This window comes from Mesoplodon bidens (assembly GCF_964165515.1).
Source record: "Mesoplodon bidens genome assembly, chromosome: 18".
In the NCBI taxonomy this organism is placed as follows: domain Eukaryota; kingdom Metazoa; phylum Chordata; class Mammalia; order Artiodactyla; family Ziphiidae; genus Mesoplodon; species Mesoplodon bidens.
The window spans coordinates 21445337-21471279 of record NC_138175.1 but is presented as its reverse complement, the minus strand read 5'-3'; the positions used below and the strand labels follow the sequence as shown (position 1 = coordinate 21471279).

General features: G+C 44.1%; 1 long non-coding RNA gene across 6 annotated transcripts in view; it reads left to right on the top strand.

The window, feature by feature from the left end:
* LOC308605650 overlaps positions 1 to 25943 on the top strand; it is a 541064-nt gene that overhangs the window by 381279 nt on the left and 133842 nt on the right. For 4 of the 6 annotated variants that reach the window (XR_014013723.1, XR_014013725.1, XR_014013726.1 and 1 more), the window contains one exon: positions 11762 to 11944. This is a non-coding gene — a long non-coding RNA (uncharacterized lncRNA). The remainder of the gene's footprint in view (positions 1 to 11761; positions 11945 to 25943) is intronic. The other 2 variants (XR_014013722.1, XR_014013724.1) reach the window with 1 other exon arrangement.

The window sequence follows — 25943 nt, the reverse complement described above, 5'->3', positions numbered from 1 at the left end:
GTGGGGTGGTTGGCCATGAGTCCTTACAGGCTTCCCTATATTCATGATTAGTCTCAGTATCTTAATGTGCAGGCTCAATTTTAACTTCAAGCAACTGAAGAAAGTTGACTTTTGGAGGTGAGACCAAATGTAGATTTAAGGGAGCCTGGAGTTGGTGAGGTTCTGAGTCTTGCTTGAGGACGGCACACAGAGGCACCGGCCCCCACCCGGGGGGGCAGGCTCTGTTAGAGGGGCTCTCAGCACTCCCTCCTGAGGCACAGAGATTGGCTCAGAGCTAAGCTGATAAAGAGAAGGTGATAAGAAGGAAGGGCAGGAATTTCAGAAATGCTATTGCTTCACTTTCCAGAAGCTTCCCAAACATCAAACCCTGACCTCAAACTACCCTTGCTCTCTGAAAAAGTGGATGGCGAGTCAGGGAGCTTCACTGACACGGCAGCCCTGGCCTTGCCTCGGCTGTTGGGCTTAACGTTCCAGAGGTTTCTTAAAAAGCATTTGGAGATTTCAGTTTTCTTTCGGTTTTAGGGAAGCGGAGCAGGCATTAGCATTTGTTGAGTGATGACTGTGTATGGGGAAGGCCTGCATTCCCTCTCTGGTTCTCAGAAGTGGCTACACTTGGAATCCCTGGGTTTTTGGTTGATTGTTTGCTTTATAAATGCTGATTCCTGGGGCCCACCCCAGGTAGCTTGATTTGATTGATCTGCAGTGTGGCCTGCGCGTCGGGGTTTGCGAGCCCTCCACCCCGCCCCCCAGGTGCGTCGAATTTGGGGCAAAGTTTGAGAACCGCTGCACCGGAAGCTTCTGTCCCTCATTCCCAGTTACTCACCAATAACCCAACCATGGGGACATTAGTGTCAGTTGAAGAAACAGAGGCTCAAAGAGCTCAGGGCTTTCCCAAGAACACACGGTCACAGAGGCTAGAACACAGGTTCCGAGGCCAGTCTTATATCACACCGAGTCAATAAATGTTGCAAAATCTGACTTGATTGGACAATGAGGCCATCGTGGGCCCGTATGGGGCTTGAAGGAGTTGGCACCTGCTGCAGCCGTAAAGCTCACCCAATGTACCCCTGTCCGGGGCCCATTCCAAAGAGCAGGGAGTTGTACCCTGGGCCAGGAGCTAAGTGACTTGATCCCACAGCTATTAGGCCCACCCAGGAATCAGAATGGGCTAACACCAGGCCAAGTTTATTTTTCTTTTCTGTCAAGTGTGATCGCTGGAGAAGACTGCATGGGAAGTAATGCAGACACACGTGGGCCCTTGAGGGTGTGGGGTTCACAGTCCATCGAGGAGCCAGCCAGGCTTGACACGGCACCCCTCCCGCTGCACTTACTCAGACACGAGGCCGCCTGCATTCCCACTGGTCTTCAGGAGTAGAGAATTGGCTTGGAAGGGAAAACTGTGGCCAGGAAGGAAGCTAGGCCCTTATCTAGATTCAGACCCTTATCTATAAAGTAAGGATTACAATCACTTATAGTTGTGATAATTAAATTATATATAATATGTATAATTATATATGATTATATATGAATACATATTATATATTGTATTAATATATAAATATTCAAATTATACATAAAATATATAAAATCATATATGCTGTTATAGACTAATGTATACTATTACATGAATAAACATTATGTTATGTATCATATCATTTATATGTATATTTGCTCTGTGCACAGCTGCGGCGAAAGAGCACCAGGCTGAGTCAGAGGCTAATCTCTGTTGGTAACTCACTCCATCAGAAGCCGGTTGGAGTGGTTATACAGATTATGGTACATCCGTTGAATGGAGTTCTTTGCAGCTGTTAAAAATGAGATAAATCCATATATCCAAATAAGGAAAGCCGTCCAAGATAGACACTAAGGGCAAAGAGCAATGTGCAGAGCCATGGGAAAGGATAGCCCTTTTCCATAATGAAAAGCATTTACATATAAATATGTACACGTATAAAATGTAAAGCTAAAAACAGACTCTAGCTGTGCATACACACATGCGTGTCCTTGGGGGGATGTGCAAGTTTTCTCGAGAAAATACATTTCTGGAGAAAGTTCGAAAAGAGGGATTTGGCAAAAGGAAAAGGGAAGGAAGATTTTCCATTTTATTTTATGCTTTCTCCTTCTTTCATACTCAACTGAACTGTTTGCACATTTCCTGTGTGTGTGTCTGTGTCTCTGTCTGTGTTTCAGTAACAGAAACAAAAAAAATTTGAGTTAGAACACAAAAGAAAACAAAGCCTGGACAGACTCTGAGCCTCAAGCTTTTTCTCCGTGTTCTGGGCCAGCCCAGCAGACATGATTGTTTTTCCAGCTGGGAATCATTTCATCCTCTTGCCCTAAATGCTGAGCGAGCCCAGACCCAGCAGGAGGCCAACAGAGGCCTGGTCCGAGGCAGGACAGCCACCCGCTTCCATGTCTGGTGTTGTTTTTAAGTACGAGCACACAGGTGGGTGTGTTTGGGGAGTGAGGGGGAGGGGCTGGACAAGCCTCAAGGAGGGAGAGAAACTGACATGCCTAATGAGGGAACCCACGTGGTCTGGCACCAGAGTTCCAAACGTTTTCAAATAAAACCGGAAATAAATTTAATCCAAAGAAAAAGGCTGATATAAATCGATGCACAGAAGCAGGAATCCTCTGGGTGAACAGATACCAACTTTGGGGCTAATTCTTCCCCTCACCTGCTGTGATGTGCTCAAGGGTGACCCCACCCCCCAAATGATGCATTGATACCCTAACCCCCAGAACCTATGAATACAACCTTATTTGGGAATAGGTCTTTGCAAATGTAAGTTAGGATTTCCAGATGAGATCATCCTGGGTTACCTGGATGGGCCCTAAATCCAATGGCAAGTTTTCTTACGAGACATTTCTACGAGACAGAAGGGGAAAGGGCACATAGAAAGGAGGAGGCCATGAGAAAATGGAGACAGAGATTGGAGTGATGCAGCCACAAGCTAAGGAACACGTGGAGCCACCAGAAGCCGAGAGGAACAAGAGAAGATGCTACCCTAGAGCCTTTCCTTGGAGGGAGCTCGTCTCTGCCGACACTTTGATCTCAGACTTCTGGCCTCTAGAACTGAGAGAGAATACATTTCCATTGTTTTAAGCCACCAAGATGTGGTAATTTATTACAGCAGGCCTAGGAAACTAACACACTTGCTGAAGAGACAGGGGTTGCCTTGGATTGACCTTCCAGCCAGGGGCAGACTCTGGGATTTGAAGAGAACAGGCAGGCCTCCCCACCCACCCAGGACGCCCTGCCAAGCCCCCAACACACTCTGTGGGCCCTGATCTCCCTTTTCTAAACTTCTACCAACACTCTCTACAGGCTTATTCTGCTTTATTTTTCTGCACGGAGCCTGTCGTGACCTGTTATTACTCATCTATTCGTATAGTAACTGTCCATCACACCCCCGGGGACGTGAGCTCCGTGAGGGCAGGGCTGACAGCCCAGCTCACCTCTGAATCTACCCCTGGCCCAGTGCTTGGCACGTAAGGGTGCCAAGATGATCTTTTTTTTTTTTGAAATTCATGTATTTGATAGTCTTGATTTGACCTCTTTGAAAATACCCTGTATTTTTTATTAGTTTCTGCTTTATAACAAAGTGAATCAGTTATACGTATACATCTGTTCCCATATCCCTTCCCTCTTACATCTCCCTCCCCCCCACCCTCCCCATCCCACCCCTCCAGATGGTCACAAAGCACCGAGCTGATCTCCCTGTGCTCTGCGGCTGCTTCCCACTATCTATCTACCTTACGTTTGGTAGTGTATATATGTCCATGCCTCTCTCGCGCTTTGTCACAGCTTGCCCTTCCCCCTCCACATATCCTCAAGTCCATCCTCAAGTAGGTCTGTGTCTTTATTCCTGTTTTACCCCTAGGTTCTTCATGACATTTTTTTTCTTAAATTCCATATATATGTGTTAGCATACGGTATTTGTCTTTCTCTTTCTGACTTACTTCACTCTGTATGACAGACTCTAGGTCTAACCACCTCATTACAAATAGCTCAGTTTCGTTTATTTTTATGGCTGAGTAATATTCCATTATATATATGTGCCACATCTTCTTTATCCATTCATCCGATGATGGACACTTAGGTTGTTTCCATCTCCGGGCTATTGTGAATAGAGCTGCAATGAACATTTTGGTACATGTCTCTTTTTGAATTATGGTTTTCTCAGGGTATATGCCTAGTAGTGGGATTGCTGGGTCATATGGTAGTTCTATTTGTAGCTTTTTAAGGAGCCTCCATACTGTTCTCCATAGTGGCTGTACCAATTCACATTCCCACCAGATGATCTTTGAGGAAGGGAGAGAGGAGCACAGAGGAGGGCCCTGAGAGGGATGTGGTGAGACCACACTCACACCCAGCCCCCAGCAGCTTACCGTCTAGGCTGGGAGGGAGGGAGGTGGAGCAGGTGCTGGGACGGCTGTAACACAAGGTCAGAGGGGTTAAGGAGGACATGGTAAGAAGTTGTAAGAAAGGGGCAGATAAAGTCCTAAGGGAGCAGAGATATGCAAGGGATGACCTCTACCAGCGGGGATGGGGACACTCCGTCCCAAGGGGACATCTGACAGGTTTCACGGCTGTGACTGACTGCCCTGAATGGAGGAGAGAAGGCCTGCTGCGCCGCATGGCCCTTGTGAGAGGCAGCGAGGGAAAATGCAGAGGATGGAATAGTTATGAGCAGCAGTGCAGAGTAGGCCCGTGGGACCAGGCCAGTGATGGAGCTGTGTGTGCTGGGGATGAAGAGGCCACGGAGGCTTCCAACCAGGAGCCTGCCCAGGTGACTGTCAGAGGCGCTAGGTGCCCCTGACCCTGGACACCAGCTCCTTAACTTCCAGGAGGTTAGTCTACAATCCTTTCCATCCTTTACAACTTCCCAAAGCTCACAGTTACATTAGAAATTGCAACTATGCATTGAGTCAAGATTGTGCTAAGGAGCTTCCATATGTAAATGTTTAATCCTTTAGACACATTCATACGATAGCATGATTATTCCCTTTTTGTAGATGAGACAGTTGAGTCTCAGAGCTGGTAATTGTGGAAATCAAGACTTAACCCCGAATCTGCTGACTCCTGGTGGCAGGCCCATGCTTTCACCGTGGCCTGTGGCCTTCCTCATTGTGAAGGGTGCCATGATTTCTGGAGTAGCTCACACACAGGACTCTCCTCTGACCTAAAGCAGAGTTTTGGAGAGTTTAGGGCAGAGGTTATTCACCCCATTTTACAGAAGAGAAAGCTAAGAATCCAAGGAGTGGCAGGGTCTTTCCCAGGCTGCTGCAGACCTGGATGACAGGCACCAGTGTTTCATGCTTAAGGTCCTTTGCCTGGGATGCCCTGTATTCAGACTTGTGCCAGTACAAAAATGCAAGATGAGGGCAGTGGAGATGGGGGGGGGTGTCAGGAACTGCAGTGCAATTTGCTGCAGACCCAATGCCTACTGAGCAGGGCTCCTCCCCAGAGCTCAAATCAGTGGGCAGTAAGGCAGCACATCCATCTCCAAAGGGCCTTCCAGGGAAAATTGTACTCCCTGGAAGGAGCTGGCTACATCCATCTTGTAGGACAATATGCTATTTTTGCCAGAGAGCTACAAGGCATAAATATAGATTTCTGAATGTTTTTTATGAGCTGACATGATGGCCTCTGGACACCTCTTCACTAAACCATAAAAAGCCAGACAGCCCTTTCCAGAAACTGCATCCACCTGTGTCCCAGATAGACCTGGGAGCCTGCAGCTATGTGGCAGAAAGGGCCCCACTTTATTGGGGGGAAAAAAAAAGTCCAGTTGTCTTCGAACTGCCTTGGAGATGAATGAAGCAGCCACCTGGGGGCCTTTTCTGTCTCCTGCTGTGACATCTCCTTCCTTGTGCCCTGTAACCAGGTCAGATCTTGGGATGCAGACCAAATCCTGAGCCTTGACCTCAGCCTCCCTCAGCCTCCATCTTCCTTCCCATTTTCCCTGTGCTCCTTTCTACCTCAGGGCCTTTGCACCACTTGGGATGGTCATCTGTCCCTGCCATCTGTGCCTAGACAACCCTTTAGTTCTCAGACCTCCATCAAACCCCCTGCGCCCACCATCTAGGTGAGGCTCCTTTGCCTAGAACCATAGTCACTTGATTTGGGGCATTTACCCCAGTTTGTAAGAGTTTCTGTGATTATTTGATTAGATTCTGTGTTCCCCACTTTACTGTAACCTTCATGAATGGTTGCTTCCATTAATTCCCAGAGCCTAAAAAGATGCCTGGTCCATAGTCATTTCTAAGTAAATAGTTACCGAATATAAAGAGATGTGCCAATGAATGAATTAATAAATAAATAGATTAATAAATGAGTGAGCAAGCAAGCAATGGTTCTCAACCAGGGGAGAGTACCCCCCCCCCAGCCCCGGGATATTTGGCAGTGTTTTGAGACATTTTTGTTAGTCATAACTGGGGAGGGTAGTGGTGGTGCTGTTCGCATCCAGTGGAGAGAGGCCAGGGGCGCTGCTAAACATCCTACACAGAACAGTCCTCCCTTCTCCCAGCAAAGAATCTATCCTGCCCCAAATGTCAACAGTGCTGAAGGTGAGAAACCCTGTGAATTAATTTCCTAGGGCTACTGAACAAAGCACTACAAACTGGGTTGTTTAAAACAACAGAAATTTATTCGAGTACAGTTCTAGAAGCCAGGAGTCCAAAATCAAGGTGTTGGTAGGGTTGGTTCCTCCTGGAGGCCCTGAGGGAAAGTTGATTCCTTGCCTCTCTGCTGGTTTCTGCCGGTTGCTGGCAATCCCTTGGCCCACAGCTACATCTCTCCAATCTCTGCCTCTGTCTTCATACGGCCTTCTTCCCGAGGTGACTCTGTGTGTCTTCTCCCCTTATAAGGACACTAGACACTGGATTTAGGGCCCAACCTAATGACCTCATCTTAATCAATTACAACGGCAAGGACCCTATTTCCCAATAAGGTAACCTTCACAGGTACTGGAGTTAGAATTTGAACATAACTTTGTAGGAGACACTGTTCAACTCACTACACCCTGGTTTAATGGAAAGTTAATTATATTCATACACACCCTCCCCCCAAAAAGAAAGGGGCAAAGAAACCTGCTCTTGGTCCTCTCTTCTCTCACATCCCCGTTGTTGTCCAGGCACTCAGCCAGGTGCCTGGGGGGCTCCTCAGCTTTCCCTCTGCCCAGCCCTCTCAGCCACTGTCAGCCACCTGCACCTTGTCAGTACTTTACCTGAGGAACCCACCTGTGCGTTCAAAATCTTCTCCTTTACTCTGGAGCATCATACTAAGTGGGTGATATGCATTCGATCCTTGTGCCAGATCTATAAGCTAGGTATTCTTATTGCTCCATTGACAGATAAAGAAACCTGAGTTCAGAGGGATAAATAAAGAGCCCAAGCTTACGGAGCTGGTGAATGACAGAACCTGGTCATCCGAGGGGAAAGCCCATGCGTGGCCCCTGTTTTCTGGGGGCTTCTCCACCCCCTTACTGAGCTCCCAGTTCCTCTCCTTTGCTCTTCTGGCAGGAGCTTCACCCTGTGCTCTCATAACTGGAGGGACCTGCCTCCCTCACAGCCCTTTCTCTCGGTGTCGTTCCTGTTTGTTTATATTCCTCTCTCCCCTCTAGACTATAAGGGCTTTCAGGGTGGGTACAATGTTGATTTCATCTCTGGGTTCCCAACCCCGGTACCTACCTGCAGAGCACACACAGCCTGTCGATGGTTAAATAAACGAATGCATTCATGGTTTTAACAGTCTAGTCTAGGGACATTACTTTTGTTTGTACTGGAATTCCCCAGGTTACACTGCAGTGAATACAATACAACCCTCTGGCTCTCTTAGAAGCAGCCATAAGGTGAAATTAAATTTTTTAACAAAGTTTCCATAGTCAGATTAGCTTGGATAACTCTAGGTTAACCAACACTAACCCTACTTCCTTACTGCTGGACTTCACAGAGCCTTAAATATTCTAACATGCTTCGGAATTGCTAAGAAGGTAGATAGTCTTCTGGATATTTCGTATGTTTTTTTAATTAAGATAACTAGTTTTTACTTTTTAATTTATTGAACAGTCCCAATAAATACTAAGCCTATTACAGAGTTAGAATATGCTGGGATGACTCACAGTGCCTCCTGGGTGGAGACTCTCCCACAAAGCTAAGAGGAGGAGGGGGCTTCCGTCTAGAGCTGACTGTGTCATCACCGGTGGGCTGGGATGACTCTTCTCTCACCCTCTGGTCTCCAGTCTGCACCCACCTTCTCCTGTGAACTCTTCATTCTTGTTTTTGGTAGATTTCCCCCACTCTCATCAAAGCCCAAGTTGCCTGAGCTAAAAACGAAAGTGGATGACCTAAATCTTCCTGTACCTCATTCACCTCCACATTATCTTGGGGAAATTATGCCAGTTATCACACCGGGGCTCAGGATTGAACAGCTACAACGTCTGGGCCGACGGTGATGGATGCGACCAATTCAAGGAGTAGGGGGCAGCCCCTCGGGTGGTGAAAGAATCATTTGCTTTGCCAGGAGATGCTCTCCCGTGGCAGACACAAAGTTCGGATCTCCGGTTGGGGTGCTTTCCTAGCATCTTTTTGTAAGAAGGACATTTCTAAGGGGGATTTTTTTTTAAGCATGTATTGGTTAATCTCATTTTCTTATTGTCTTAATATAGAGAAATAGAGAGAAAACACCAAACATATAAAAATGGCCCATAATCCTCCCACCCAGTGATTTCTGTTGACCTTTAAAACCAATCAAAATGAAAGTAATACAATACAGGTAGGTCTAGACAATCCAAAGAGTTCAATAAGTAACAAAGTTAAAGTGACTATCTTCCACCCCCTCCCAGCCCTTTCTAAGCTCAGCCTCTCAACAGCTAATAGAGTTTTGTGGTTCCTTTAGAAATAGTGTACCTGGGAGAGCATAATGGCTTAGAGCAGGGCATCTCACACCTGATGGACGTTGAACTCACCTGGATAGCTTGTTAAATCACAGGTTGCTGGAGCCCATCCTAAGAGATTCTGATGCAACGAGCAGGAGCAGGGAATTTGCATATTTAAAAATTTCTCAGGTGGTGCTGAATCCTAGTTCTACCACTTTCCAGCTGTGTGATTTTCTAACACGATAGCCTGTCTTCATCTTCCTCTTCTGTAAAATGGGGCTAATGATAGTTGTGAGGATTAAGTGAACTAAAATAGTTGAAAGGTTCTGCATATTAAGAACAATGCAACTGTACTGTGATTCATGGAGCAGCCTGTAAATATGTACCAACTACCATAGGGATATTTCTACATATTCTTCAGTATTATGTTTTATTTACAATAGTGATTTTTCATACATTTACATATAGATATATTTAGTCCTTTTGAATTACGCTTTCCATAAAATCGTCGTTTAGATGTACATTCTGGAGGTTACTCTGGATCTCTGTAAGTGACCACACTGGTTTCCAAGTATTAGCTAATATAACTGGTGCAGCAAGGGGCATCCTGTACCTGTCCTGACAGACATTTTGTGAGCATATTCATAGAATAAATTCCTAGAAGGGGAGTTGCTAGACCAAAGTATGTGTGCATTTTACATACTGGTTGTTGGAAAATTTAAATACGTGTTTTTGGGAAGGCTACATTTGTTTCTAAGCCTAGGTCTGATGTAATCTAAGGACAAAGGGGGGTTTCTCTGTGGACTTTGTTGTCTTTATCTTCAAAATGAGGATGAGAAAGCCAACCAACAATATTGACATACAGTACTGAGGTATATGACTCAAATGACCATGGACTGCTTGTTGAGTACAGAGCAAGAAGCTGAGGATCCAGAACTGGTTGAAGCATGCTTTCTGTGCTCAAGGAGCCTTGATCCAGGATCAGCTCCCAAGAACACAGATGCATTGCAGTCCAGCATGAGAGGTGCATCCATAGAGTAATGTGTACATATCCAAGATGGCACCAAAAGGGAGTCAGGTGGGCTGAAGGAATCAGGAAAAGCTTCAAGAGGACAGGGCAGATGTGTCTTGAACAGTGAGTGAGAGTGGACAGGAGGGGAAGGCACTTCAGAAAGGAAAAACAGTATGTGTAAGAGCGTGGAGGCTTCCTAGCCCCTAACACAGCACCTGATGTAAGGCAGGTGCTCAAGGAGTGTTAGCTGAACGCAATCTCAATCCTCGTGGGTTGTGCAACCTACAGAAAACTAGTGCCTTAGGCGCTCTGTGATCCAACTGAAGACCGAGAATTCCTTCAGGTGGGCCTGCTACATCCTGAGTTTGAGATTTCGGGTTCATGAATAGCTTGGTAAATTCCTAATGAATTCACGCAGTCAAGACAAGATCTGCCTTCTTATACTTCTGATCACCACGTTGGAATATAAGTATTGAAATAGCCTTCAGATGGATCCTGGCCTTGCCTGCAACACCTACACCCTGGGTAGAAGTCCCAGGATTCTGAAAGTAGAATGATCATAGCCACTTCCTTCTGCAAAGATTCCATTCCCCAGTGGACATTCCTTTAGCTCCCACTGCCAGCCTAGAAAGTCTGCTGGTCCAGTCAATCAAAACCATGAAAAAACAGCCAACAATATTGACATACAGTACTGAGGTATATGACTCAAATGACCATGGACTGCTTGTTGAGCACAGAGCAAGAAGCTGAGGATCCAGAACAGCCTTTTAGTATAGCACTGTGGGTTTTGCAAAACTTTTTAACCAAATGGTAAAGGAAAAGCAGACATGAATGAAAATTTCAGGGTATATTTGCCCTCAGTAGTTTCAAGGGACAAAGAATGTTCTGGTTCAGGCTGCTCTTCAAATATGTCCAAGGATGAATTAGAAAGCACACATCAGAAAGATGTTTTTCGTTGTTGCAGCCTGCAGATGGTTTCAGACAAGGGTTATCAAGACCACGGTTGGTAAGACAATATGGTCCACTGCCATGGAGTAAAAGAAGCAGGTACAGTCTTCAAGGTGACTGCAAAATATTCCAAAGCCATTATCTCGTTCAAGAGAGGAGGGGGAAGAAGATCTTTGAGGTGCTCTGGTTAATCTGTTCCATCATCAGATCCTGACTGACGACAAACCAGGCCGTTCACCCCTCACCCCTACTCACTTCACCACCATGATTACCAGCCACAGTCCCCTGCCAGAGATCCCTGCTGTTTCCCAAGCATGGGTTTAAAGTCTGAAAGACTGACTTGCATCCAGACAATGCCCCTTTATAGCTACACAACCACAGGAAACTCAGTCACACCCTCAGACCCAGTTTCTGTTTCTGTATCATGGTGATAATGTTGAGAGGATTAAACAGTAACCTTTTTTGAAATGGTCTCAATCATATGGACTTTTGTAAAAATAGTGCCCTAAATGCCACTGAAAAAGAGAATTGCCATCACATATGGATATTCCTTATCCCCCTTTTAGGTTGGATGGCCTCTAAGCTCATCCCTTAACTATGGGTTTCATTGATGATCTCACATGTGTGCTAATGTGCTAATCAGAATTAGGCAGGGAAAATAAGATGACTGAATTAGTTAGGACTTTTTGTGCTTGCCAAGGCTACACCCAACTTGAGCTGACTTAAGGAGAAATGCATGTGGGGATTTATAAATAGTAACGTTTCATGAAATAATGGGATGGAATTGCAACCGAGCCTAGCTAGGGAAGGGCCTGGAAACAAGGACTGGAAGTTAAGTAAACCTGATCATTGGCTCTCTCCACTTACTCTCCCCGCTTCCCTTCATGTGCTTGATTCATTGTTTTCTGTTTGCTTACAGCTTTTCTCTGCTCCCAGTTCCCAGGGAAGAATATGTAGCCCCGAGGATCACAGCTTCACCTGTTAGAGGACCAACCAGAGGCTGAGACCATCAATCCTGCTGCTGGTCCTAGTCTCCGATTCCTAGAAGATAGAATCCGATTCCTCCAGCTTGAGTCTTCCTTGCTCTACTCAACTCTGGGTGGTAAGTAAAGCCCTAGAAGGACTAATGGCTCCTGGGGGCTCCTGTGCATCTTGGATAATCTATAGTATAGGGACAAATGGATGAGTTTCAGGAGACAGTAGAATGTGAGAGGTTTGGAAGGAAGTAGTAGATTAAATGTTGCTCAGTCCCCACTCTCTAGAAAGTGCTGTTGAATATCCAGGTGTGTACATCCAACTTTGGAGAACTATCTGTATTTACATGAGACAGTTGGACGAGATCAATGGTTCTCAGCCTTGGCTTATCATTTGCATGACATGGGGACCTTTTAAAAATCTTAATATCCAAGCAACATTCCCAGCCCAAATAAATCAGAATCTCTATCTGTGGGATCCTGGTAGCAATTCTTTTTAAAGTTCTTTAGATGATTCACTTTTCAGCTAAGGTTCATAACCATTGGACAAGGTCAGTGATTCTCAAATGAATCACCTCAGTCTAGTTAAAATGAAGATTGTGATTTAATTGGTTCAAAGTAGGGCATGGGATTCTGTAGTGCTAACAAGATCCAAGGTATTGTCAATGCTGCTGGTCCATAGATTATACTTTGAGTAGCAAAGTACTGAATTATCCCTGTTGTCCTAATCTAGTCTTGAGATTTTAAGAAAGATTATTTTCTCCAGAAATATTTATTTTCTGCTCTGTACTGGACCTTGTGCTGAATACTGAGGCATAGAAATCTAGTAAATTTCTGCCACAGAGGGGTTTGCCTGTAGTCCACATAGCTGGAGAGAGGCTAGAGAAAATATTCTGTGTACACCACTTTTTCTCAGCTGTGTTTGGAGGTCTGTTTATCAGGGATTTTTGTTTGTTTGTTTTGGTCTGGTTTGTTTTTTAAGAAAACATCCTTATTGAAAAGGCAGCTGGCTTCCCCGACAGGAGAAAAGCTAGCTCAGGACATGGAAGGAAGGGAGGACATGAAATCTAGCAATTTGGGGTAATGTAAGCAAAACATGGGGTGTGTGATAGAGAGAGCAGTTTGGCCCTGAGCAAAAACGACAGGAAAGAAACCATAGCTGGGGAATAAGAAAATGACTATGATGGTGCTAAGTAGGTAGGTAGGTAGATAGATAGATAGGGACTCCATGAAAGGATCTCCTCGTTTTTCAGTGGATTCAATGATTAATGAACCAAACCCACTCTAAGAGATCATGAACATGTTTTAGGACATAACTGGAGTCCCTAATAATAAAAAAGTTGTTCCAATGCTTATGCTCACAATTCATTAAGCTCCTCTATGCCAGAAAGCCAGGAACACCAGGACAAATTATGATTTCTTGTTTTCATGTCATAGAGCATGAGTCTAAATAGTAGAGGAGGCAAAAGGCCATAATAAATGACCTGGTTTTCATTAAAATATTCTCGGAGTGCCTGGTAGGTGCCAGACACTGAATTTGACCAAAATCTCAACATTGCAATTTGAGGATTATTCATATGCCATTATCTTTTGATGACAAGAGCAAGCTGCTTGTCTACCCATGGTCACGTTTACTCCTTCCCGAAACCTGGGATGGAGGAGTCAGGGTGGTGATGTCTTTAGGTTGATGATGATGGCAGTGTTGGTGGTGATGGTGATAGTGGTGGTGATAGTGGTGGGGTTGGGATATATTATTCTCTATTTAAGAAAAATTTTTAAATGGGCTCCAAAGTATTGAAGGACCATATAAAGTCCCACAGCTGGTTAGTAGCCAAGCTGGTGCAAGAACAGAGATTCCCAAATTCCAAACTTGGGTTCTGTCCATTTAACTATGCTGAGTAACTAGAGTATTAGCTAGTTGTTAAAGTTTAGTTTCGGGTTAGCCATCCTAAATACTTAGGGAAAGATGAACTAAAAATACAGGATCTGTAAAATACTCTGGCCTTGTGTATTATGACAGGGAGAGCTTCAAAATGGCAGCTCCTGAAGTTTCAGATTTTTCATTTCTAGTTTGCATTCTTTTCTCCTGGCAAGGAAGGCTGGAACAAGAAGCAGTCATAAAGGAAACGTTTCCCTCTGTCTCACAAATGTATTTCTGTGCCAAAGTTAGCTTCTACCTTTATAACTAATACACATAAAACGAGAATATTTAGACAGGCACTTCACAAAAGTGTGGTTAGCTTAGGAAGTCAGAGGGTTATTAGTGACCCCAAGAAAATACCATGCTTTTCAAACAGCTTCAAGCTCCCCAGCCTTACAGCATCCCATCTGGTTGTACTCCAACCCCACTCCTCACAGCAGCCAGGGTGAGTCTATCCAAAATGGGAATGTGATTGCCTCTTTGTAGGGTTGAAAATTCTCACTGGCTCTCTAGAAGAAAGCTCAGACTCCTTAGCCAAGCACACAATGCCTTTTGTGCCATGGCTCTTGCTGGCCACTCCAGCCTTGTTTCCTTTCCCTCCTTTCAACCTTCTATAATGTGCTTCAGCAAAAGCAAATCACATATAGCTGCAGCCCCCCTTACAGAATGCTTGGCGTGATGCTTCTTGGCCTTTGATTATTGCTGGTTCCACTGCAGGAAGGCTGCCTCTGCCTTCTTCACCCAGCAGATTGTTACTCATCCTTAAGGACTCACCTTATCCAAAGACTTCCTTGACCAGCCGGAGACTAGAGCGGAGGAGTCACCTTATGCTGTATCTGTGAGTTTTTAAAAGCAGTTCATCTGTTGATGGACACTTAGGTTGCTTCTGTATCTTGGCAACTGTAAATAATGCTGCTGTAAACATTGGGGTGCACATATCTTTTCATTAAAAATTAGCATTTTCATTTTTTTCAGATATATACCCAGGAGTGGAATTGCTGGGTCGTATGGTAGTTCTGTTTTGGGGTTTTTGAGAAGCCACCATACTGTTTTCCACAGTGGCTTTACCAATTTATAGTCCCACCAACATTGTACAGGGGTTCCCTTTTCTCCATATCCTCACCAACATTTGTTATTTGTGGTCTTTGATGATAGCCATTCTGAAAGGTGTGAGGTGATATCTCATTGTGGTTTTAATTTGCATTTCTCTGATGATTAACAGTGTTGAGCATCTTTTCGTGTGCCTCTTGGCCATCTGTATGTCTTCTTTGGAAAAATGTCTATTCAGATCTTCTGCCCATTTGTTAATCGGGTGGTCTGCTTTTTGATGTTGAGTTGTATGAGCTATTTATATATTTTGGATATTAACCCCTTATTGTTCATATCATTAGCAAACAAACAAAATCTCAAGCTCCCCAGATATGGACAGTGTCTGGAGCATAGTAAGCATAGCAATTGCTCAATAATTTGTAAAGCTAACTTCATAACTATTTTTCATTCATTTAAAAAATAGACTTTATTTTTAGAAGTTTTAGATTTATCAAAAGATTGAAAATATAGTACAGAAAATTTCCTTATACCCCACACTGTTTTCCCTATTATTAACATCATGCATGAGTTTCATATATTTATTATAATTAATGAACCAATATTTATGCCTTATTATTATTTAAAGTCCATAGCTTATTCAGATTTTCTGAGTTTTCATCTGTTGTCCTTTCTGCTCTGGGATTGCATCTTGGATACCATAGTGCATTCTGTTGTCATGTCTCTGTAGGCTGCTCTTGGCGTGACAGTTTGTCACTTTCCTTGTTTTTGATGACCTTGACAGTTTTGAGGAGTCAAGTATTTTGTAAGATGCCCCTTTATGGGAATTTGATGTTTTTCCCATGACTAGTCTAGAGTTATGGGGTTTTGAGCAGAAAACCACAGAGGCAAAGTGCCATTTCCATCATATCATATGAAGGGTACTTACTATCAATATGATTTATGACAGTGGGTGTTGACCTTGATCACATGACTGGGGTAGTGTTTGTCAGATTTCTCTACTGTAAAATTACTAATAATCGTCCCTCCCTTTTCACAAATTCTTTGGAACAAAGTCACTGAGTATAGACCAGACTTAAGAAGTCTGGCATTATGCTTACCCCCTTCCTTGAGGGCAGAGTATCTACATAATTGTTTGGAATTCTTCTATACAGGATATTTGCCCCTCCTCCCTGAGTTATTAATTTATTTAATCATTTATTTAGATAAGTATGGACTCATGAATATTCATTTTTGACTTTGGGTTTTAATCCAACCCCACATAATTTTGTTGCTTAAATTATTCCAGCTTTGGCTATTGGAATTTCTTTCAGTTGGCTCCTGTAGTCCTTTGACATCCCCCCATTGGGGTGAGCTTTTTAAATTTTTAGACCCTCTCTTACTTTCTGCTCAAGGCTTATTCTGCATATTTCTAGCTCAAGTCCTTGAGCATTTCTCCAAGAAGCTCTGGTTCCTTTTTTTTTTTTTTTTTTTTTTTTGCGGTACGTGGGCCTCTCACTGTCGTGGCCTCTCCCGCTGCGGACCACAGGCTCCGGACGCGCAGGCTCAGCGGCCATGGCTCATGGGCCCAGCCGCTCCGCGGCACGTGGGATCCTCCCAGACCGGGGCACGAACCCGTGTCCCCTGCATCAGCAGGCGGACCCCCAACCACCGCGCCACCAGGGAAGCCCATCTGGTTCCTTTTAATGGAGAATAGTGTTAGAAACCAAGATCTGGGTACTAGCTGTGCTCATGACTACTGGGGTGTTGTCTCTTTTAGGTCTCCTCAGTTAACCGAGCAAAAAAATATGTATTATATAAATGTGTATGCTAACTCATGTATATATGCGTTTATACATATACACTCATGTATATACCCATGTAAATATTTTAATCTGTAACCATCTATAGCTATAGTAAGCTAAATATCAGTTCATATTGATATCTCCAACTTTAAATCATTATCACATGAATTACTCTAGCCTCCACATCTTGCTTATTTGTAAATTTCCACACCAACAGTGAGAAACTTAGTTCCCATCATCTGCCATCCATTTACTTAATTGCTTAGTTCCAGTGTACATGCACAGCAGTATCAGAATTGTTAACCTGTAGCCCTGTGGAAAACCACTTTATCAACCTGCGTACAGTGCTTATGTCATTCTTCTTGCTTTTAATCTTGAAGACTCTACTCATTTCCAAAGTTACTTAGGCCAGCACCTTTTCCTCCCACCCCCTTCAGTGAGGTTGTCTTACACATTTGTAACAGTTAGATTTTCTTGTCACAGTCCTACATTCTTTCCTGGGATCCCCCCGATTTCCTAATGATTTTTTTTTCATGTGCATGCATTATGGTTCCTTCTTTGTGCCGTACAGTTCTATTATTCATTCATTTTTCATCATCTATTTATTCCCCAGTTATTCACTGTTTACAGTACTCCTGTTTCACACAGTCAAAAATAAGTTGAATTAACTGACATTTAGAAAATGTCTCTAAAGGAATTTAAAATAAAACAGAAAGATCAGGATCTAGAGATTCTCAGAGAGGAATGGGGTAGATAACCCTAGCAGAGCTTAACATGAAACAATTACTGCAGTAGAGGTTGGAAGTTAACTCAGAGTCTCTTGGCCACCAAGCAGAGCAGCATCCTAGGACAGGCAGATCCTTTTCTGGCCCTAAACACTAACTGGCAGTTATAAGGGTTCTATAGGAGAATGAAATGGACTAAGATTCACTTTGGATCTGCATGCAGACTGCCAGATAGAAAGTGTTCAGGTTTAAACCCTAAATCTAGAGAAAGTTGCATTTCAAATTCCCCATGGTTGCTTCAGGATTCTCTCCCCAAGAAGTTCACAGGAGCACATGAGATTCGAGGCCACTACTGGAAATGAGCCTTCATCATCACCATCATCATGTAGGACTTTTGAATATTTATGTTACATTTGTCTTTACAAAATACTTCTGTTGTTCTTCCACTTATCATTTTCATGTCCACCTGGGAAGCCTTACCAGATGTATAGTCATTCCCATTTTACAGATTAGCAAGTTGAGGGTCAGAGAGGGCTTGATTTCCTGTTGGCACATAGGATAAGGGACTCCATCCCAGAATCTAGCTTTCTTCCTCCTCCTCCAAAGTGACTCTTGCCATTTCTATCACCCTTGACTACTTTGGGGAGAGAACCCCAAATAAAGCTAATCTGAACTTGAGGCTATGTGTATATAAACTTTCTGATTCCTGGGAGAATCTACATTAGAGGGACTGGGATTTCAATATGGACTTTAAAATTCCCCACAGGTGCGCTAGGCCCAGATACACGTCAAGGAGTGTTCTTTGGCCTGCTTTGGCAAAGAAAGCCAATGTTTCATTTTGTCTTCCCAAGTCATTCTTAGGTACCAGTGTTTTCTCGTATCTAACATCATTTTTAAAATACCCAGAAACTAAGAAGAATAAAAGCTCCTGAACAGTCAGAGCAGGTGGTATTCATTCCACTCCCTCTTTATTTCCACACACTTAGAGCTTTTTCACTCTTATTTTACACAGAATTCAAATGTTCATAATTTCTTGGTATGCAGTCCCACAGCATGTTAGAAACAGGAACTGGGAAGAGAGGAGGGTGGGTAGAAGAATTGGGCTTTAATGATTTAAAGTAGGACATCATCCAGGTACATTTAGTTAAGAAGCAAAGGGTCTCTGTGCAACTCAGTTTCCCCTGATGGCACAGGGTCATTTAAGTGCAGTGGCATAATCTGTGCTCAGGAAGGTGTTTCCAAATTATTTTTTAATGCAAATAATGTCTCGTGTACTCGAAATGGTGGTGATTTTTTTTAATATTTTCATTCAAAATGATTCAAATAAAAGAGATAATCATTTCCATGTTTAAAGTAGGGAAGCCTTACATCTATGGAAAGCAGGTTTACCCAGCATAACTCATTAACTCAATAAACATTTACTGTTTATAAATTGTACGTCAGGAACTGGGGATAGAGAAATAAATAATATCGATCCCTGTCTTCAGGAAGCTCAACATCTAATTTAAGAATCTGTCTCTGGGGATCTGGATTGCTGAGGTTTCTACAGTGTAAAAGGCTGACGATTAAATCCTCGCTATTCACTGAGTCTTCCAGGACTCCTAGAGGGGAGAACCACCACTGAGGTGTCAAGGATTGAAAAGAAGCAACAAGATTCATTATTATGGGAAGAGAGAAGGAATGGAGGCAGGGAGTGAGGGAGGGAATGGGGAAGGGAGGGAGGAAAGAAGGAAGAACCCCGCTATTCTGCTGAATTTGGGCAGATGAAAATAAAAAGTCTTATCCAAAAACTTCCACTTTGTATCCATGTAAACTTAGTCAAATGCTATAAATAAAAGGGTAGTCTTACAGATGCCATCTGTTCCATGATCAGTAACTAAATAATGGAAGTGTTATTATCCCAAGTTTGTATAGGAGACTGAGGCCCCAAGACTCTAACCATCCTGCCCAGGCTTGGAGCTTGAGCAGTCAGGCATGGCTGGGCCTGGATATGAATGAGTCCACGTCTGTTCCATTTGGTGTGAAATCCCAGGCACTCTTCACTATGCAACGTTGTATTCAGTTGAAGGAGGTTGGACTGATCAGAGAAGTGTCTACAATAATATGCCACCAAAAAAAGAAGAGGGAGGAAGGAAGGGAAGGGAAGAGAATAGAAGAGAAGAGAGAAAAGAGAAAAAATATCTTTAGGTTCCCCTTTACAAGAGAGGCTGTGCTCAGTCTTCATCCATCCATGATTGGGTTTTTTAACACGTTCCCATATAACAGGACCACTCTGTCCGTCAGAGTTGTGTGTCAGTCTGTCACATTCCAATTGGGTAACTTGAAGAGAGTTTGGTAAGGAGAATATTTATACAGACACAGCACCATGTGGGAAACCATCAAGACATGTGCAGTGTACAGTAACCCAGGGCTAGTACAGGAGAAAGGGGAGAGGGATTGGGATCTGGAGAAAGCGAGCTGAGAGCAGATGGCCTCCTGACAGAAGCTGTAATCTTCCTCTGAGGGGGTTGAAATCAGCCATGGTTTCAACCCACAGCAAGGGAATCAGGGGACTAAATACTACAACCTCCACCTCATCTCTCCCTCTTTTCAATCTCCTGATGGGTTCTCCACTGGCCAATCCCAGCTGCAGACTGGAGGGTAAGGGACTCCCCTGGTGTAGACCCCAGAGGTCAAACACAGAGCAGAGTGAAAAGGGGAAAGTGCATCTGGAAAGACAAATAAGACATTCCCATCCCAGCCACCCTTATGCATTCAAACATAGCAGCAACTTAATTCAGTATCAAAGGATGCTTCCTTGTTAGGATCCGAAGTAATCTCCTGACCCTTCTTAGCATAGCCCTCCAGGTAGCTAAGAGTAGTTGATTGGAATTGGCCTAGAAGTTGGGATACGTTTGTCATCCTTGTCTTAACCCAAGCCTGGGACCTTGTTCCTTATTCTTTGGTTGGTTTGATCATTTTGATGTAATGTCTTAGAATGTTTTGAAAGGTGATCTTAACCTGTGTTTGCTAGGACCACAGTATAGATAATACTTTGTGGATTTAAGATATCCAGGGAGGGCTTCCCTGGTGGCGCAGTGGTTGAGAGTCCGCCTGCTGATGCAGGGGACACGGGTTCGTGCCCCAGTCCAGGAAGATCCCACATGCCGCGGAGCGGCTGGGCCCGTGAGCCATGGCCACTGAGCCTGCGTGTCCAGAACCTGTGCTCCGCAACAGGAGAGGCCACAACAGTGAGAGGCCCGCGTACCAGAAAAAAAAAAAAAAAAAGATATCCAGGGAGATAGTAATGTTGTCATGAAAGAAGCACTGGGCTTGATTTTAGAAATCTCCATACCTTACAAACTGGGTGACCTTGGACAAGTCAGATGCCTTATCAGAGCCTCAGATCTCACTCATGTAAAAGAGGAATGATGAAGTTACCTCTGAGGATGGTACAATTTTGCCAGTTTAAGGGCACAAAGCAAAAACACAAATATGCTTTGCATCATACACAGGTGGGCAATGATTTTTCAATTTATTTATTATTTTTCAGTAAGGCTGCTTAGTAGTTAAGAAATCAAGCTCTAGGTCAGAAAATAAGGCTATGAACCTTGGCTCTGGAACTTCTTAGCTGAGTGACAAGGAGCAAGTGCCATAATCTTTGCAAACCTCATTTTCCTTATCTATCAAATGAGACTATCTAGAGTACCCATATCTCACAGGCCATCACTTACTGGTTCATGATAAACCTCAGTAAGGATAACCGTGGGTAGTAGTTACTGCTGCATTGTTAGAGATGCAAAGGCTGCCTTCACAGCAGTGGGCAAGTCCATAAGTCATTCATTAACTCAGCAGTACTTATTGTGCCTGTTAGTTTATAAGATGTATGATCTAGCTGTCGATAGACATCGACAGGCAGCTGTGCTTCTCTTGAGACCACAGCCATAAACAGAATTCAACTCCTGAGTGCTGGACATTCCTTTTGAATTTGTTTACCCAGGCTTCAGAGACTTTGACTTTAGTCTCGTGATTTTCTTTCTATGTGATCTCATTGACTCACAAGCCTGGGAGTCAGAGAGGTTGTTACATCTCCTGTTTCTGCTTGCTAACTTGCTGATTGACCCTATATAAACCACTTAGTTTTTCTGGGTCTCATCAAACTAGATAGATAGATAGATAGGTAGGTAGATAGATATAGTTAGATAGATAATATAAAGGTAGATGATAGAAAGATGAATGGATGGATGGATGGATGGATGGATAGGCAGATAGATAGATAGGCAGATAGATCTATAGAGAGATAGGTAGACAGATAGATAGGTGATATAAAGGTAGATAGATGATAGAAAGATGGATGGATGGACAGACAGATAGATAGGATTTACACTAGACAACCCACTCAAATTTTCCATTTCAAAGACTATGACTCCAGCACCATTCTTTGAAAGCAAATCCATTTGCTTCCAGAGTTGCTTCATCATTCTTCATGCATGGAAGTTGATTAACAAACTCAAGAACACACAAACATCAAGGGCCTACTATTTGCCTGACACCAGGTACATGTTTAACAAATTCTGTATATTTTCTGAAACAAAGGGTGTTTTCCATAATCTATTCTCCAAACCCAGCCCATGTATCTGTCTCCAGCAGAATGGAAGCAACTAACATGAATCTGACCTTTGTTAAATTCTGAAATGCACCTAAAGGCGCCGGAATTCCACATTGGACTCACGTTGCTGAGCTTTGATTCATACTCAGTTTCCTAAAATGGGAAGAGAAGATTAGTTGAATGAAAGGCTTTGGTATAAAGAGCAACACATGTGTCTTCTAGGCTAATGTCTGCTCTTTTTCCAGTTATTAGGGTTAATGCCGGCCCAGGAAGGGAACAGCAGGGGCCAGAGTTGTTTTTCCCCCTTAGAACAACAGGGGGAACGTACTGCAGATAAGAGGTGCCCGGTGTTTTGGCTTTTGGAAATGGAAATAGAATTGCTATATATATGTCAGCTTGATCTGGGAAGCCTGATAGTCCTTCCCCCGCCCCCATCTCGTAGTTCTGATTACTGCCAGACTGAGATCTATCTGTCCATTCTGACTGCTCTTTGCAAGAAAGGTTTCATTGTGAGGGAGGGGGGCCGGCCTTATTTTACCAGTAGAAGGCTATTATCTTGCAACAGCTGTTCATAGTTAAGTGCAGCCCATACTTAAAGCCTGAGTGCTGTAGCCTTATTTAGTGCCTGTGGATTTGTGGTGAAGAGTCAGGCTTAACTCTTTCTTCCCCTGTAGTTGATGGCTTCAGTGGGGAACTGGATGGAGGCGGTCTGTGAACAAAGAGGGAGGAGATAGATGAAGGGCTACAGTATACAAGTAGAGCAGTTGTTCCCAAAGATGGTAAATATCAAGTTTTTACTATATACCAGGGATGCATTGAGCACTTTGTATGCAGTATGTATCAGTGAATTTTGACTAGCAGTGCTCTGATGTTGATATGATTCTGTCCATTTCACAGGTGAAGAAATAGAGGCTCAGGCAGTGAATGCCAGGATTCAATCCACATGAATCCACTTACAGAGCCAGAGAGCATAACTCCTACAAGATGCTCTATTTTGCCTCCTGTCAATCCAGAGCATTAACTGAGGATATTCTATGTGTCCCACACTGTGCAGGGCTATCTATTATGGACAGAAAGTCGCCTCCCCAGCGGGCTTTCGGGTTGGCTAGACAGGTGAGCAAATGCAGGTGATACACTGAGAATGGAGAAAAGCAGTGAAAACTACGGAAATTGCTCACCCCGTCTAGGATGGAGAGAGTCGATCAGGACCCAGGAATTTAGGGAAGGGCAGAGTTTACCTTTTTTAAAAAAAGCTAATGTCAAGACGGGAGCACCGCTGCAAAAAATAATAAGAGTGGGTGGGGAGAGAGAGAGAAAAGGAGAGAGGAAGACAGGCTGACTGACTCAGAGAACTCAGGGGCTGTGGGGCATACCCCAGGAGCACCTCAGGCTGCCCGCCAGGAGCTTAGACTTGACTCTCCAGGAAATGGGCAGCAGGGTAGTCAGATCTACATTTTAGAAAGATCCCTTTGGCTGTGGAAGGAAGATGTTTTGGGGGGAGCAAAAGAGAGATGAGAAAAGTTAGGAGATGGGATGAGAATCCAGGAAGAGGAAAATGGCCAGGACGATGGAGGTGGGCAGCTGGGACTGAATTCAAAAGACGTGTCATGGGTAAGAACCAATACACATGGAGTTCAGCTTCGTTGCCTCGCTAAGGACTAAAAAGAGGTTAAATTTTCCAACAGGAAGTTGGAAGGAACATTGCTCAAACCACTAACTCAACCCCAAATGACATACATTCCTGAGGGCTGCAAATGCTAATCAGTGGCGTTGGGGGTGGTGAGGGAGACAGCCTCACACACACACACACTTTTCTCAGCATGTCTGGAATTCTTGTTCTCCCTTTGACTCCAACATCTTTCCTGATGACAAAGAAAACCAAAGATGTTGAAATCCATAGCTGAGCACAAAGAGGGGCAGAGTCGGGGGGCTCTGGGGGAAAGCTGGCCAGCGTGGAACTTTACTCTCCGCCTTGGTACCCAACAATTCACAGTGGGAGTGAGAGTGGCTTGCCAAAGGGCTCCATGTGACTGCGCTAAACTAGAAGAATATGTCAAGTTCAAGATGAAAAGACATCCCTCGCAGCTGAAAGCCGAGCTGGGAGCTAATGGAGCTGGGGAAAGGGGCCTTTTCAAAGAAAAGTGCTTATTTGCAAACTCGTTTCTCCGCAGCAAACGCTCCCAGGACCTCTGGCAAAAGGAATTCCTGGACACAGGCTTTCCTGTTGAGCTGTTAGTGATCTGCGGTTAATTACCTCGCGCCAGGCTCCCTTCCGCAGCCAATCCGTGGAGCGGCTGCAGAGGTCCGGGCTGGAGGTTTTGCCCTCTTAATTCCAATATACAGCAAAGTTAAAGTCTTAGCGCAGCAGAACTGGAAGAAACCTCACTTTCCCTTCTGCTCTAAATACCTAATTTTTGCAGTGGGAGGAGTGGTGGTTCAGACGAAGGATAGAGAAGGGCAAGGCCACTAGGGGAGACCTGGGGTCTGCGGTGGTCCATGAGCCAGGTGTGCCCCTCGTGCTGTGAGGATAGTTTGGGGAGATCCTGACCGTCACCCAGCAAGATCTGCCCTGGTGACGGGAGGCCAAACGAGCTAAGGCCACTTCCAGCACTGCCATCCCAGATTCCCATTGTCTTACATAGAAGTCAGGCACAACAAACCTTTCCTGACAAGGAGGTGCTTCAGTCAGATTAGCCAGGGCTCTCCAAAGATATATAGAGGATTTTCAGGAATTGGCTCATGGAATACGACAGCTGGCAAGTCTGAAATTTATAGGACCGGCTAGAGGTTCAAGTCAGAGGTGATGCTGCAGTCTTGAGTTGGATTCCAAAGGGCAGCAGGCTGACAACTCAAGCAGGGTTTCTAATTGGCAGTCTTCAGAATTTCTTCAACATCAAGAAGCAGTCTTTGCTCTTAATGCCTTCAACTGATTGGATGAGGCCCACTCACATTATGGAGGGTAATCTGCTCTGCCTAAAATCTACTGATTTAAATGTTAACGACATCTAAACAAATACCTTCACAGCAACATATGAACTAGTCTCTGACCAAACAACTGGACACCATAGCCTAGCCAAGTTGGCACATAAAATTAGCCATCACAGAAAGTATTCCAACGGGGTCCAAAATGTGCCGGCAGTCTGTATTATGAGATGCAGGGGATGAGGACCCTGTCAAGGGATGTTTATCCTTCCTTTGCTGACTAGAGTTTAACTCATGACATTTTAGGTCCCTTGCCTCTCCATCCATCTCCTTATCCCTAACCTTTGCATTCTATAGGATTAAAACCTGTGCCTAATCTATACTTACCCATCCCAAAATTTAAATTAAAAGTAAATCAGTAAATCGTGAGAAGACAAGCAGAAGCCAGGACTCTGCTTCTACATTGTGGATCTAGTAACTGGCATGAGCCCTTGGTTGGGGATTGTTGAGGAGTCTAGAACCTCTTTCTTTCTTTCTTTTTTAACATCTTTATTGGAGTATAATTGCTTTACAATGGTGTGTTAGTTTCTGCTCTATAACAAAGTGAATCAGCTATACATATACATATATCCCCATACCCCCTCCCTCTTGCATCTCCCTCCCACCCTCCCTATCCGACCCCTCTAGGTGGTCACAAAGCACTGAGCTGATCTCCCTGTGCTCTGCAGCTGCTTCCCACTAGCTTTCTGTTTTACATTTGGGAGTGTATATATGTCCATGCCACTCTCTCACTTCACCCCAGCTTACCCTTCCCACTCCCTGTGTCCTCAAGTCCATTCTCTACATCTGTGTCTTTATTCCTTTCCTACCCCTATGTTCATCAGAGATTTTTTTTTTTTTAGACCCCATATACGTATGTGTTAGCATACAGTATCTGTTTTTCTCTTTCTGACTTACTTCACTCTGTGTGACAGACTCGAGGTCCATCCACCTCACTACAAATAGCTCAATTTTGTTTCCTTTCGTGGCTGAGTAATATTCCATTGTATATATGCGCCACATCTTCTTTATCCATTGATCTATCAATGGACACTTAGGTTGCTTCCATGTGGTGGCTATTGTAAATAGACCTGCAATGAA